The sequence below is a fragment of the Microcebus murinus genome, chromosome 9 (genome assembly GCF_040939455.1).
Source record: "Microcebus murinus isolate Inina chromosome 9, M.murinus_Inina_mat1.0, whole genome shotgun sequence".
NCBI lineage: Eukaryota > Metazoa > Chordata > Mammalia > Primates > Cheirogaleidae > Microcebus > Microcebus murinus.
In genome coordinates, this window is record NC_134112.1 from 4,265,437 (window position 1) to 4,282,010 (window position 16,574).

Sequence of the window (16,574 nt, forward strand, 5' to 3'; positions counted from 1 at the left end):
TTGGAAATCAGACCCCAGCTGGTTGGGTCTTTTTGTGCCTTAATCGTCAAGGTAAGTGGACGACATTTGGTTTCACTTCAGCTGGCCCAAGGAGGCCTGAGTGCAGAGGATGCCGCGCTCTGCTGGAAGCTTATAAACAAACTGAGAGTCATGTCTTTCCTGGCAAGCTCTGTTCTGTTAGCAGGGTCGGAACACAAGGCTGCATGCCCGGCTCTGACAGTGACCCACAGCCACACACCGCTTGCCGGGCAGCACTGGCAGCCGCTGCTGCAGACCCTGGAGTCCCCACAAGGGAAGGAGTCTTAGAGGCCGAGAAGCCTGCTGCTGGCTGAGGCGCAGAGGCCGGCTTTTCCGCCTCCCTGCGTAGACAGACTCGGGGTAGGCAGGCAGCCATAAGGCGCAGGAAAGAACCAGTCTTGATCCCTCCTCATTCACCCACAAAAGCCAATAAACGGAATTCAGCACGCATGACAAGAACACTCTTAGAGCTGACATTTCCAGTGTTCAGTGGGCAAAGGGTCCAGCAACAGAAAAGCCCCAGAACTAAAAATCTCCCCCCACGTGCCCTCCCGGTGGCTCCCGGTAGGGGCTCCAGTCACGATCCCATGCAAGCGGCGACAACTGAGGCTTCACCGCGCCCAGAGCAGTGCTCTGCAAAGAGTGCCTGGTGGCCCTCCTCTTCCTCTTTATTAGGGTTCACAGATCAAGGTGGGGGTCTGTGGAGATTTTACGGGAAGAAACCCAAATGGTCATTTCCTTTGGATGTGCTTGTCTGCGGTGACTGGGCCACGAGGCGGCAGGGCCGGCCTTCCGTCGGGAGCTGTGGCCCGGGCCCTGGCCCTGCCGCGCCGCCGCCCAGCGAGACCGCCTCGGCCGCCCCACGAGCTCACGCCCCATACAACCGGGTGAGGGGACAGAACCGCCGGGGTCGGGGGCGGCCGCTGCCTACGCTCGACCTCGAGTGACACGAGCGACTCGGGTGAAAGGGCCGTCTCCCCCGAGGCCGCTGCAGAAGCGCCGGGAGAGCGCGCTGCAGGCTGGCGGTTGGGCCCGCGTCCCTGACTTGCGGTCTGCGCAGGAAGCGCCGCGGCGTGAGCATGCGCAGACTCCCGCGGATGCTGTGTTAAGCGGCGCCCTCGCTCCCTGGAGCGCGGTAGGAGGATGAGCAGGCGTCCAGACCCGTCTCGGAGGACACTGATGCCGCTGGTCTGGGCCACGCTTTGAGAACACTGGGCTGGATGCTAAAGGGGGGGGCTGGCTGTGGAGCCCCAGCGTTTCTCTCTTCTCCTGTTGCACAGCACACCTCACCTCTGACCGGCAGGCGGGCAGAGTAACATGCTCATCGTCAGGAGTGGAGCGGGTGAGGTACAGCTTTCGCTTCTTGCACCATCTTATTTCCTCCTTTCCCTCCTAGCCGTCCGGACGCTCCACCACGCACATAAACAGTCTTACCTCCTCTCTCTCCCCTGCTGCTTACGAGAAAGCTCATGCAATGTGGCTCATATGTAGAAATTCATTACATCACCGCAACTAGCAAAGAGCAACTCCTAGGGAAAGGGTAAGGATTAGTTCAAAGGAATTAAGCAATAATGGAAAATTCTCAATCATCAGTGGACAAGAAATTTGGGAGCTTCGTCCTACTGACCCCAGATGAAAACACAGTGGTACCATATCTGCTCTCCGGATTTGGCAACACTCATAGAAATAGAAAGCCACACATGGTTAAAAGTAGTAACTAATCACGTATTACAGAGATAGGAACATTCCTACATTGCTGGTAGGACTGCAAACTGGTTCAGCCTCTGTGGAAAACAATATGGAGATACCTTAAAGAAATATAAGTAGATCTACCATTTGATCCAGCAATTCCACTACTGGGCATCTACCCAAAAGATCAAATGACACTCTACAAATGGGACACCTGCACTCGAATGTTTATAGAAGCACAGTTCACAATCGCAAAGGTGTGAAAACAACCCAAGTGCCCATCAATACATGAGTGCATTAACAAAATGTGATATATGTATGCCATGGAGTACTATTCAGCTTTAAGAAACAATGGTGATGTAGCACCTCTTGTATTTTCCTGGATAGAGCTGGAACCCATTCTACTAAGTGAAGTATCTCAAGAATGGTAAAACAAGCACCACATGTACTCAGCAGCAAATTGGTATTAACGGATCAACACTTAAGTGGACACATAGGAATAACATTTATCCGGTGCCGGGCGCATGGGAGGGGGAAGGGGGGCATGGGCAATATATGTAACCTTAACATTTGTACCCCCATAATATGCTGAAATAAAATTTAAAAAAAATTTTAATTAAAAAAGTAAAAAAAAAGAAAATACAGCAGCTCTCTACTGAAAATACACACAATGATGGCCAGTGTCTGCATCCTGTGTGAAACCAAACCAACTCTGCCCTCAATACTGTTGTATTATCACATGTGCTTTCTCACTTTCTTATTTTCCTTCTGCATTTGCACTTCATGTGATATTATTGTTGACAAACATTTTAAAGTCTGGATTATATTATTTAATCCTGTTAATGACTTCCATAAATCATCTGTACAGCTGTTATCTTTGATACAAAGATGATTTGACATATAGGAGTTACTCACCCATGATTACTTGTAAGCATGGGCCAGCTGGCTTTGAATTTGGGCCTGTGGCTTCTACCTCTTCACTTCTACTCTTGTCCACCTACAAACTTGTATAGAATAAAAGATATTTGTAGCACTATGGCCTTCCCTATTGCCCCACTGAGAAATACATTTTACTACAGGCAAACTTTTTAAAGAGCAAAGGAATGAAAGCAAATCCTTGACTTCTTGTATAACACAGTCCTGCCTTTCATGGAAGATTTCAAAGAGGGTTAAGGGAGTGCTCAGAAGCTAATTGACATATGTGGAAACTGGGCACAGGACAGAGATGATCCCATGTGCAGTGGGAAAGGAGAGTCTTTGCAGCAGATGACACAGGAACAAGTACAAGTGCATTTCTAAAATGTGAAGTGGGATCCTTGCCTCACACCATTGATCTCTAATGTGAACAACATCGATTCATAAGAGGTTTCATAAAAAGAAGGTAATTCATTTTTTTAATGACAGCATATTACAGGGGCACAAAGGTTTAGGTTACATATATTGCCTTTACCCCACCAGAGTCAGAGTTCAAGCATGTCCATTCCCCAGACAGTGTGTACCACACCCCTTTGATGTGAATATGCCCATCATCTCCCTTCCCCTCCCATCTGCCCCACGCGATGAATTTTACTGCTAAATGTGCATATAAGTGTTGATCAGTTAATACCAATTGATGGTGAGTACATGTGGTGTTTGTTTTTCCATTCTTGGGATACCTCACATAGTAGAATGGGCTCCAGCTCCATCCATGATAATACAAGAGGTGCTAGGTCACCATTGTTTTTTGTGGCTGAGTAGAACTCCGTGGTATGCATATACCACATGTTATTAATCCACTCATGTATTGATGGGCACATGGGTTGTTTCCACATCCTTGCAATCATGAATTGTGCTGCTATAAACATTCAAGTGCAGGTGTCTTTTTTATAGAATGTCTTTTTCTCCTCTGGTAGATGCCCAGTAAAGGGATTGCTGGATCAATGGTAGTTCTACTTGTAGCTCTTGGAAGTATCTCCATATTACTTTCCACAGAGCTGTACTAGTTTGCAGTCCCACCAGCAGTGTATGAGTGTTCCTATCTCTCCGCATCCACGCAAACATTTATTGTTGTGGGACTTTTTGATAAAGGCCATTCTCACTGGAATTAAGTGATATCACATTATGGTTTGGGTTTGCATTTCCCCAATGAATAGAGATGTTGAGCACTTTTTCATATGTTTGTTGGCCATTAGTCTATCTTCTTTTGAAAAGTTTCTGTTTGTGTCCTTTGCCCACTTTTTAATGGGGTTGTTTGTTTTTTTCTTGCTAATTTCCAGAGTTCTACCTAGATTCTGGTTATCAGTTCAGCACCTTATCAGATGTGTACAAGCAAACATTTTCTCCCATTCTGCAGGCTGTCTGTTTACTCTGGTGATAGTTTTTTTCCTTGGCTGTCCAGAAGCTTTTTAGATTCATCAGATCTCACTTATTTATTTTTGTTGTTACTGTGATTGCCTTTGGGATCTTCTTCATAAATTCTTTGCCTAGGCCAATGTCTATAAGAGTTTTTCCAACATTTTCTCCTAGAATTCTTATAGTTTTATGCCTTAGGTTTAATTCTGTTATCCATTGTGTGTTGATTTTTGTGAGAAGTGAGAGGTGCAGATCCTGTTTCAGTCTTCTAAAAGTGGCTATCCAGTATTCCCAGCACCATTTATTGAATAAGGATTCTTTTCCCCAGTGTGTGTTTTTGTCTGCTTTGTCAAAGATTAGATGACTATATGGAAATGGTTTTATTTCTGGGTTATCCATTCTGTTCCATTGGTCTATGTCTCTGTTCTTGTGCCAATACCATGCTGTTTTAGTTACTACAGCTTTGTAGCATAGCTTGAAGTCTGGCAAACAGATGCCTCCCAGTTTGTTCATTTTGCTTAAGGTTGCTTTATTTTATTGGGTCTTCTCTGGTTCCATATGAAATGTAGAGTTATTTTTTCTAGATCTATAAAAAATGATGTTGGTATTTTAATAGAAATTTCATTGAATCTGTAGATCAGTTTGGGTAGTATAGACATTTTAACAATGTTGATTCTGCTGACCCATGAGCATGGTATGGTTTTCCACCTGTTTACATCCTTTGCTATTTTCTTTGTCAGTGTGTCATAGTCCTCCCTGTAGAGGCCTTTCCTTTCCTTAGTTAAATATATTCTTGGGTATTTTATTTTCCTTCTTGCTATTATGAAGTGCATTAATTCTTTGATTTGGTTCTCAGTTTCACTGTTGTTGGCATATAGGAATGTTGCTGATTTCTGTACATTAATTTTGTAACCTAAGACTTTGCTGAATTTGTTTGTCTATTTCAGTAGTCTCATGGCAGAATCTTTGCGATTTTCTAGATATAAGATCATATCATCAGCAAAGAGTGATAGTTTGACCTCTTCTGCTCCCATTTGGATGCCCTTGATTTTCTTCTCTTGTCTGATTGCTCTGGCTAGGACTTTCAGCACTACATTGAATAGAAGTGATGATAGAGGGCAACCTTGTCTGGTTCCAGTTCTAAGTGGGATTGCTTTTAATCTTTCCTCATTCAGTATGATGTTGGCTGTGGGTTTGTCATATATGGCTTTTATCAGTTTTAGGAAAGTCCTGTCTATGCCTATTTTGTTAAGCATTGTTATCATTAAAAGCATGCTGAATTTTGTCAAATGCTTTTTCCACATCTATTGAGAGGATCATATGGTCTTTATTTTTACTTCTATTTATGTGTTGAATTACATTTATAGATTTCCATATGTTGAACCATCCCTGCATCTGTGGGATGAAGCCCATTTGGTCGTGATGGATTATTTTTTGATAAGCACCTGAATTTGGTTTGCTAAGATTTTGTCAAGAATATTTGCAACTATGTTCATAAGGGATATTGGTGTATAGTTTTCTTTTTTGTTGCGTCCTTTCCTTGTTTTGAAATCAGGGTGATGTTGCCTTCATAAAACATTTTAGGGAGGATTCCTTCCTTTTTGATGTTGCAGAATAATTTCTGTAAGATAGGCACCAGTTCCTTGTGGGTCTGGTAAAATTTGGGTGTCACACCATCTGGTCCATGACTATTCTTTTTAGGAAGATTTTCTATCACTGCTTCAATTTTGGTATTTGATATTGGTCTGTTCCAGAATTCTATTTCAACCTGACTGAGTCTAAGGAGGCTGTGTTTTTCTAAGAATTTGTCCATTTTCTCCACATATTCAAGTTGATGTGCATAAAGTTTTCAAGTATTCATAGATAATATTTTGTATTTCTGTGGTATCAGTTGTAATTTCACCTTTTTCTTTTGTTATATAAGTAATTTTTTTTATTTCAGCATATTATGGGGGTACAAATGTTAAGGCTATGTATATTGTCCTTGCCCCCCCCTCCTGGAGTCAGAGCTTCAAGCATTTCCATCCTCCAGATGGTGCACATCCCACTCATTATGTATGTATATACCCCTACTCTCCTCCACCATCCCATCTGCCCAATGACAGATAAATGTTGATTCTATATATGTAATTAGGTGTTGATCCATGAAACCAATTTGCTGGTGAGTACATGTGGTGCTTATTTTTCCATTCTTGGAATATTTCACTTAGTAAAATGGGTTCCAGCTCTATCCAGGAGAATACAAGAGGTGCTAGATCACCATTGTTTTTTGTGGCTGAGTAGAACTCCATAGTATAGATATACCACATTTTGTTAATTCACTCATGTATTCATGTGCACTTGGGTTGTTTCCACATCTTTGCAATTGTGAATTGTGCTTCTATAAACATTCAAGTGCAGATGTCTTTTTTATAGAATGTCTTTTGTTCTTTTGGGTAGATGCCCAGTAATGGGATTGCTGGATCAAATGGTAAATCTACTTGTATACCTTCAAGTTATCTCCATATTGCTTTCCAAAGAAGTTGCACTAGTTTTCAGTCCCACCAGCAGTGTATGAGTGTTACTATCTCTCCACAATCCTGACTGAGCTTATTAGAGTCCTTTCTTTACTGTTTCTCATTAATCTTACAGTAAGAGATATGCTATTTTTTAATTTTTTTCAAAGAACCAGCTTTATGTTTTATTAATCTTTCATATAGTTTTTTTGGTTATCAATTTCAATTAGGTCTGCTCTGATCTTTATTATTTCATTTCTTCTGCTGGGTTTTGGGTTGGTTTGCTCATCCTTTTCCAGTTCTATGAGATTATTAATTAGATTGATTTGTGATCTTTCTGCCTTTTGGCTGTATGCTTTTATGGATTATCAATTTTGCTCTCAGGACTGCTTTTACTATGTACCACAGATTTTGATAACTTGTGTCTCCTTTATCATTTAGTTCAAAATAATCTTTTGATTTCCATCTTGATTTCCTCCTTAACACAATAATTGTTCAGCAGAAAGTTGTTTAGTTTCCATGACATTATGTAGAGAAGGGAGTTTCTGTTGGATTTGATTTCTAATTTTATTCCACTGTGGTATGAGAAGATGTATGGTATAAGTTCTATTTTTTAAAATTTGCTGAGACATGCTTTGTGGCCTAGGATATGATCAATCTTAGAGAATGTCCCATGAGCTGATGAGAAAAACATATATTAAGTGGTTTGGGGGAGAATGTTCTTTAAATGCCAGTCAGGCATATTTGTCCTAGAGTCTTGCTTAAGTCTATTGTTTCTTTGTTTTTTTGTGTGTGTTTCTAGGATCTGTTCTGTTTCTGTCAGAGGGCTATTGAAGTCCTTGGCTATTACGGTCCTGTTGTTTATCATTTTCTATATGTCAATTAGGATTTGCTTTATGGATCTGGGTGTACCTGAGTTAGGTGCATAGATATTTATAATTGTTATGTCTTCTTGTTCAATTGTAACCTTCACCATTATATAGTGATCATCTTTATCTTTCATTACTTTTGTTGATTTGAAGACTAAATTATCTGAAATCAGAACTGCTATACCAGCTTTTTTTGGCATCCATTTGCATGGAATATTGATTTTCATCCCTTTTCCTTGAGTCTGAATGTATCCTTATGGTTTAGATGTGTTTCCTGAAGACTTCATATACTTGGCTTGTGTATATTTATGCATTTGGCTAGCCTATGTCTCTTTAGTGGGCAGTTCAAGCCATTCACATTTATTGAAAGAATTCATAAGTAGGGCAGATTCCTGTTCATCCTGTTGAGTTGAACTTTGTTTTCTCTCTGGAGCCATTGTGGTATCTGGTCTTTGACCTTTAGATTTTGGATGATTTTACACTGATGATTGTTTATTGTGCTGATCCATGTGTAATGCTGTTCTGATTAATTCCTGGAGGGCAGGTCAGGTCTTGATGAATTCCCTCAGTCTTTGCTTGTCTGGGAAGGTCTTTATTTGTCCTTCATATAAGAAACCTAGTTTTGCAGGTATAAGATTCTAGGCTGGGCATTATTCTGTTTGAGAAGACTGTGAATAGGGCCCCAGTCTCTCCTGGCTTGTAAAGTCTCAGTTGAAAAGTGTGCCATTATTCTGACGGGTTTTCCTTTGTAGGTTACCTGCTTCTTTTGCCTTACAGCCTGTAGGAGTACCTCTTTTGTGTGTCTGTTAGCCAGTCTGATGACTATGTGGCATGGTGTCTTCCTATTTGCAATGAATCTTCCAGGAGTCCTTTGAGTTTTTTGTACCTGGATATGTAGATTTCTAACAAGGCCAGGGACATTTTTCTCTATTATATCCTCAAATAGTTTATCCAACCCTGGTATATTTTCTTCTTCACTCTCATCAATGTCTATTATTCTCATGTTAGGCCTCTTCACATAATCCCAAATTTCTTGTAGGCTTTGCTCTTTTCTCTCATTTCTCTGCTCTATCTCTGCAACTGACTTGTTTATTTGAAAGGAGTTATCTTCAATCCCTGACATTCTTTCTTCTGTTTGATCTACCCTATTCTTGAGGCTTTCCATTGTGTTTTGTAATACCTTGAATAAATTCTTCATTTCCAGTTCTGTTTGGTTTTTATTTAGTATATCAATTTCTTTAGTGAATTTTTCTTCCCAAATCCTGGATTTTTTTTTTTTTTTTTTGGTTTCTTTGTGTTGGGTATCCATTTTCTCTTGCATATCATTGAATTTTCTTACTATTCATGTATGAAATTCTTCTTCTGTCATTTTAGCTTTCTGAATTTGGTTTATATCCATTACTACAGAGTTGGTGTTCCCCTTTGGGAGTGTCCTTTCAGCTTGATTGTTCATACTTCCAGAGTTCTTCCATTGATTCCTTTCATTTTGAGCAGTTATTGCTTCTTACCTTTGGATTTTCATTTAGATAATGACATGCCCAGTTTAGTCTCTGAGCCAGTATGTGGTGCTCAGGTGGGTGAGATTTGATGTGTGATGAGTCAGTAGGTGCAGTAAAAGGGTGTGCAGAATGACCTCTCTGTCAGTAGATGGTGCTTGCCAGGAGTAGCAAGCTGCAGTGTTGTTTTGGGACCCTGTAACCAGCTCTCTTTCCTCTTTAGAGGCACTCTAGTACCTCAAATGGTTGTTGGGGCCCAGCGACTTCCGGATGTGTTCTTATTCTCCACCTCAACAGGGTGGGTTGGAGAGTGAGGATGGATAAGGCTAGGTTGGGTGAGCTTGCCCTCAAGCTCCATAACTGCTGATATCAGGGGTCAAAGGTCTCTTCTCTGTTTCTGGGAGAAGCTTCCAGGAGGGACTGAAATGGCCCCACTCAGCCAAAAAGTCTGTGTGTGGTGGTGGGGCTGTCTGCAACCTGCAGTCTGGAGCAGGCATTGCTCTTTTTCACTCTCTTCTCTTCCTGGGCCTCTGCTGGCCAGCAGTATCTCAAGCCAGAGGGTCTCCCTTGACTTTGATGTGAGCCAAGAGGTTCTCTGCCCAGGATCGCAGCCTGAGTTGGACCATGGCCCTCCCGTGGGAAGTGTTGCCCTTCAAGAATGCTACAGCTGGGACCCGAAGACACATACACCTCGGTAGATTAGTTCACAAATATCTCTTCTGTGTCCCCATGCAATGTGACCGAAACCTGGGTATATGGAATCTGGCCTGCAGGCCTGTTTCCTGGTTCCCAGAGATCAATCCCTCACCCTGCCAGGGAGAAGAGTGCTGATCTCAAGTCTCCCTTGGGGTGCCTAAGCTGGATCAATGTCTCTCTGTCTCAGGGTTTGTCCCACTCTGCTGGAGTCACCAGGCAAGCAGCACCTGGGACGTCTGGCATGTAGGGATCTCACAGTCTAAGTACCCCAGTCCGCTGCAGGGCTCCACAAGGAAAGGTCTCATTCCCTGTGGATGACTCTGTGTGGTGGCTAAATTGTCTCTTTAGGCAGTTGCAGGTATAGGAGGGGAAGGGGAGAATGAAGCAATATGGCACCTGGCACTCAGCTCGGGTCTGCGAGGCAGAAGGTGCCCTGAGAGAGCTGGGAGTCTGGTGCCTTATCTGCAAGAGGCTCTCTTCTCACTGGCAGCATCCATCTCTCAGCTGCTGTTGTCAGGTCTCTCCAGTAGCTCAGGAGCCCACTAGTGGTCCAAGATGCAAGGGAGGGGAAATTTAACCACTCCACCTAGCATTGTCACTGGTCTCCAAGCCTCTTGGAGTTTAGACTCTGCTGATGCCTTTCTCCTTACAGTTCTGCTCTGCAACCTCTTCCCATGGAGTCTCCTGTACGTTCAGGCACCCTTCCTCCAGCCCTCATCCAATCTACGTTTATCTGCCTGTTTTTTGTTTTTTTTTTTTCACTTTCATCTAAAAGCTTTCCTTCTTGCAGAGACACTATGGCTGGAGGTGTTTCTTGTCATCTTGCTGGTAGGTTAATATAATTCAGATCATTAAGTAGAAGATATTTACTCTATGTTAAAACAAAGAATTTATATGTGGAATATGTGAAGAACTACAAATCAATTAAAAGAAGACAAATAAAAAATGGACAAAATATTTGAATTGGTTTTTTACAAAAAAAGAAAATCCAAATGACGAATAAGTACATCAAAACATTTATAACCTTATTAGTAATAAATGACATACAAATTTAGACTACAATGAGATACAACTAGACTCCTACTAGATTCATAAAGTCCAAATTGTCTTTCAACACTAAGTATTCATAAAGTTATAGAGCAATGTGAATTCATATCTAATGCTCCTGGGGGTTTAAATTGGTATAAATATTTCATAAAAATTTTGACCTTTTCTGGTAAATTTGAAGATGCATATAACCTATAGCCAAGTGAGTCCATATTTTAATATATAAAGTTATTTATCCTAGAGAAACTCATAGGCAAATGTACTCAAATATTTATAAAATTTAATAGTATTCAAAATATCCAAAAATTGAAAGTAGCCTATATCTCCACCTGCATTAAAGGGGAGAGATACATTGTGTTATGTTCATGCAATAAAATAATATAGAACAATGATAATAAAAGAACAACACACAACAATATGGGTGAATCTAAGAAAAGCAATATTGAAGAGAAAGTAATCTATCTACAGTGCGATTTCACTTCTATTGTGTAAGCTCACTAAAAACAATGAAATCAGCCTTCTGCATCCATGGATTCAACCAACTATAAATCAAAAATAATTGGGGGAAGAAAATGTAAAAAATAACAATACAATAAAAAAGTACAAATAAAAATGCAATATAGCAAACATTTACATAACATTGACATTGTATCAGGTATTATAAGTAATCTAGAGATGATTTAAGTATACAGGAGGATGTGCATAGGTTATATGCAAATTCTACGCCACTTTATATCTGCTACTTGAGCATCCCTGCATTTTAGTATACACTGGGGGTCTGGGAACCAGTCCTATGGCTGCTGAGGGAGGGCTGTGTTGTTAGGGATGTGCACAGGGAGGTAATGAATGCACTATAAAGAAAGTAAGGAATTGATTGACATAGACGTTTAGGACAGCGAGTATCTCTTGTGAGAGGAAGGGTGTTGTGATGAAAAAGAAGCACACAACATCCTCTATTCTGTGTTCTTATTAGGGCTCTCACCGGCTGCAACCTATGTACTCACACAAAGCCCACTCTTAGAAGACCTTGAGCTTGGTTCTGTGCTCTGCTTCCATTGCCTTGACATTTTTGATACGTTTTGAATAAGGAGCCCCTCATTTTCATTTTGTACTGGGTCCACAAATTGCATAGCCAGTTCTGGTTTTCATTACAGGGTATTTGCAATATAAACTGGCCCTTAGTGTTCTATGCACTTTAGGGAATGTGTGTTATATTTCACAAAAGAAGAACATTAGAAAAATGTTATTAAAAAGTGATTGGGAGCAGAAGGCTCATTGATTATACCATAGATATAGTGCCAGCAATGTCCTATCAACTGTCCTGAAAGTTTTATCACCATAACTTTCTTACTAATCTTTTCTTGGTAAAGGGTTTTGGGGCAAGTTGAATTATTTCTTGAGCTCTACCAATGTGCAAACTATACTCTGCATCTGATTCACAGGAATTTTTAAACTTTAATTCTCAACTGATAATTATTATGTCTTAAGTCCATTCCAGAGCAAAGTGGGGAGAAAGCACAAGAGATAAATCATCGACAAAATGAAGATCACGAGCACCCCAGGAGAAGAGGGAGATGTTGTTCCACAATACCTTGAAGGGTTCGGGATGGGTCTGAGAACGTGTCACTGAACAGACAGCTTTTCCCCAGGGTGGGAGCTCAGGGCAGCAGGCTCTAGACGGTGGAGAGGCACCACGGGGCCTGGAGAGGACTTCTGAGCAAGGGTTGCCAAGGGGAGCAGGAAGGATGCAGGGAGTCCAGTCCATCACCGCAGGCCGGGGACAGGGATGGGCCAGGAGTCTTAGCGCTCTAGGATGTGCAGGTGAGAGCCAGCCTGCAAAAGGTCCGACTTCACTTGGGAGCACAGCATCTTTACCTCCAATGTTAGGGAGCCATGGTGGGTCCACTTGAGCTTAGGCCGTGTCCACCCCTGGGATTCACACTCAGCCCAGGTGCAAGGGAGGTGGGTGGTGGTGCGGCAGCCCCACCTGTGTCGGGTGAGCTGAACTGAACGGGGACGGTGCTCCCTGATGTCTTCTCCACACCTGCCCCATCGGAGGTTCTCCAGGACCAAGGCAGAGACATAGGCCACACATTTGCTTTCTTCAAGAGTTGTCTTGACAAGTTTGGCTCCCAATATGTCACAGCAGAAAACTCTCAGGAAAGTTTGTATGTAGATTTTTGTCTTTAGAAAAACTTTCCCTTGCTAGGCTAAAACCCTTCATAGGCTGGATTATTTTTTCTCAGCCCAAGCTGCTATAGCAATGCTTGGGATGTAATGAAGTGTCTGGTCCCTAAGAAAGGTGAGTCAGAGTGGGGGGAGACTGGGGAGCTATGGGAGGCAGGTGAGGCCTGGAACCCTCTCATGCACCTATTTCCCCAATAATAGGCATCAAGTAGCAATCTCGAAATGCCTTCCCATCCTGGACCTCGGGATAAAAGATTTTCCAGATCCACCTTTTTACAAACACCTGTGAACACTGGAAGAGGACAATGAATCACACCTAAACGTGTGTGTGTGTGGTGTGTGTGTGTGGTGTGTGCGGTGTGTGTGTGTGTGGTGTGTGTGTGTGTGGTGTGTGTGGTGTGTGTGTGTGTGTGGTGTGTGTGTGTGGTGTGTGTGGTGTGTGGTATGTGTGTGTGTGGTGTGTGTGTGTGAGGTGTGTGGTGTGTGTGGTGTGTGTGTGGTGTGTGTGTGTGTGGTGTGTGTGTGTGTTGTGTGTGTGTGTGTGGTGTGTGTGTGTGTGTGTGGTGTGTGTGTGTGGTGTGTGTGTGGTGTGTGTGTGTGGTGTGTGTGGTGTGTGTGGTGTGTGTGTGGTGTGTGTGTGTGGTGTGTGTGTGTGTGTGGTGTGTGTGTGGTGTGTGTGGTGTGTGTGGTGTGTGTGTGTGTGGTGTGTGTGGTGTGTGTGTGTGTGGTGTGTGTGTGTGTGGTGTGTGTGGTGTGTGTGTGTGTGGTGTGTGTCTGTGTGGTGTGTGGTGTGTGTGTGTGTGTGGTGTGTGTGTGTGGTGTGTGTGGTGTGTGTGTGTGTGTGTGGTGTGTGTCTGTGTGGTGTGTGGTGTGTGTGGTATGTGTATGTGTGGTGTGTGGTGTGTGTGTGTGGTGTGTGTGTGTGTGGTGTGTGTGGTGTGTGTGTGGTGTGTGTGTGTGGTGTGTGTGTGGTGTGTGGTGTGTGTGTGTGTGGTGTGTGTGGTGTGTGTGTGTGGTGTGTGCGGTGTGTGCGGTGTGTGCGGTGTGTGCGGTGTGTGCGGTGTGTGCGGTGTGTGTGTGGTGTGTGCGGTGTGTGCGGTGTGTGCGGTGTGGTGTGTGTGGTGTGTGTGTGTGGTGTGTGTGGTGTGTGTGGTGTGTGTGTGTGGTGTGTGCGGTGTGTGGTGTGTGTGTGGTGTGTGTGTGGGGTGTGTGTGTGGTGTGTGTGGTGTGTGTGTGTGGTGTGTGTGTGGTGTGTGTGTGGTGTGTGGTATGTGTGGTGTGTGTGGTGTGTGTGGTGTGTGTGGTGTGTGTGGTGTGTGCGGTGTGTGTGTGTGGTGTGTGTGGTGTGTGTGTGGTGTGTGTGTGTGGTGTGTGTGGTGTGTGTCTGTGTGGTGTGTGTGTGGTGTGTGTGGTGTGTGTGTGGTGTGTGTGTGTGGTGTGTGTGTGGTGTGTGTGGTGTGTGTGTGTGTGGTGTGTGTGTGGTGTGTGTGTGGTGTGTGGTATGTGTGGTGTGTGTGGTGTGTGTGGTGTGTGTGGTGTGTGTGGTATGTGTGGTGTGTGTGGTGTGTGTGGTGTGTGTGGTGTGTGGTGTGTGTGGTGTGTGTGGTGTGTGTGGTGTGTGTGGTGTGTGTGGTATGTGTGGTGTGTGTGGTGTGTGTGCGGTGTGTGTGTGCGGTGTGTGTGCAGTGTGTGTGTGCGGTGTGTGTGCGGTGTGTGTGTGGTGTGTGGTGTGTGTGGTGTGTGCGGTGTGTGTGGTGTGTGCGGTGTGTGCAGTGTGTGCGGTGTGGTGTGTGTGTGTGGTGTGTGTGGTGTGTGTGGTGTGTGTGATGTGTGTGGTGTGTGGTGTGTGTGCGGTGTGTGTGCGATGTGTGTGTGGTGTGTGGTGTGTGTGGTGTGTGTGGTGTGTGTGGTGTGTGCGGTGTGTGCGGTGTGTGCGGTGTGGTGTGTGGTGTGTGTGTGTGTGGTGTGTGTGGTGTGTGTGGTGTGTGTGTGTGGTGTGTGGTGTGTGTGGTGTGTGTGTGGTGTGTGTGTGTGGTGTGTGTGGTGTGTGTGGTGTGTGTGTGTGGTGTGTGTGTGGTGTGTGTGTGTGTGGTGTGTGTGGTGTGTGTGTGTGTGGTGTGTGTGTGTGTGGTGTGTGTGGTGTGTGTGTGTGTGTGTGGTGTGTGTCTGTGTGGTGTGTGGTGTGTGTGTGTGTGGTGTGTGTGTGGTGTGTGTGGTGTGTGTGTGTGTGTGGTGTGTGTCTGTGTGGTGTGTGGTGTGTGTGGTATGTGTATGTGTGGTGTGTGGTGTGTGTGTGTGTGTGTGTGTGGTGTGTGTGTGTGTGTGGTGTGTGTGGTGTGTGTGTGGTGTGTGTGTGTGGTGTGTGTGTGGTGTGTGTGTGGTGTGTGTGGTGTGTGTGTGTGGTGTGTGTGGTGTGTGTGTGTGGTGTGTGTGGTGTGTGTGGTGTGTGTGTGGTGTGTGCGGTGTGTGCGGTGTGTGTGGTGTGTGTGGTGTGTGTGGTGTGTGTGTGGTGTGTGTGGTGTGTGCGGTGTGTGTGGTGTGGTGTGTGTGGTGTGTGTGTGTGGTGTGTGTGGTGTGTGTGTGTGGTGTGTGTGGTGTGTGTGGTGTGTGTGTGGTGTGTGGTGTGTGTGGTGTGTGTGTGGTGTGTGTGTGGGGTGTGTGTGTGGTGTGTGTGGTGTGTGTGTGTGGTGTGTGTGTGGTGTGTGTGTGGTGTGTGGTATGTGTGGTGTGTGTGGTGTGTGTGGTGTGTGTGGTGTGTGTGGTGTGTGTGGTGTGTGCGGTGTGTGTGTGTGGTGTGTGTGGTGTGTGTGTGTGGTGTGTGTGGTGTGTGTGTGGTGTGTGGTGTGTGTGGTGTGTGTGTGTGGTGTGTGTGTGGTGTGTGGTGTGTGTGGTGTGTGTGGTGTGTGTGTGGTGTGTGTGTGGTGTGTGGTGTGTGTGTGGTGTGTGGTGTGTGTGTGGTGTGTGGTGTGTGTGTGGTGTGTGTGGTGTGTGTGGTGTGTGTGTGTGGTGTGTGTGGTGTGTGTGGTGTGTGTGTGGTGTGTGTGGTGTGTGTGTGGTGTGTGGTGTGTGTGGTGTGTGTGTGTGGTGTGTGTGTGGTGTGTGGTGTGTGTGGTGTGTGTGGTGTGTGTGTGGTGTGTGTGTGGTGTGTGGTGTGTGTGTGGTGTGTGGTGTGTGTGGTGTGTGGTGTGTGTGTGGTGTGTGGTGTGTGTGGTGTGTGTGGTGTGTGTGTGGTGTGTGGTGTGTGGTGTGTGGTGTGTGGTGTGTGTGGTGTGTGTGTGGTGTGTGGTGTGTGGTGTGTGGTGTGTGTGGTGTGTGGTGTGTGTGGTGTGTGTGGTGTGTGGTGTGTGTGTGGTGTGTGGTGTGTGTGGTGTGTGTGTGTGGTGTGTGTGTGTGGTGTGTGTGGTGTGTGTGTGTGTGGTGTGTGTGTGGTGTGTGTGGTGTGTGTGGTGTGTGGTGTGTGTGGTGTGTGTGGTGTGTGGTGTGTGTGTGTGTGGTGTGAGAGGAACGCAGAGGCAGAGCCGTCCACCCGATGGCCGGCGCCGGCAGCCCGCACCTGAACCCGGCCCTTCGGCGCGCAGTGCGCAGAGGGGCCCTGGCGTGGCGAGCAGGAGGCGACACAGCGCGACAAGGACCCGCCGTCTCACCGGCGCACACAGTGTTCCGTCTCAGGGTCTTCTGTGGTTCTAGGCGCGGCTCTGGGGGAGGAGGCCGCACAGCGCGGGGAGGCTCCGCCCGGCCCGGCCTCG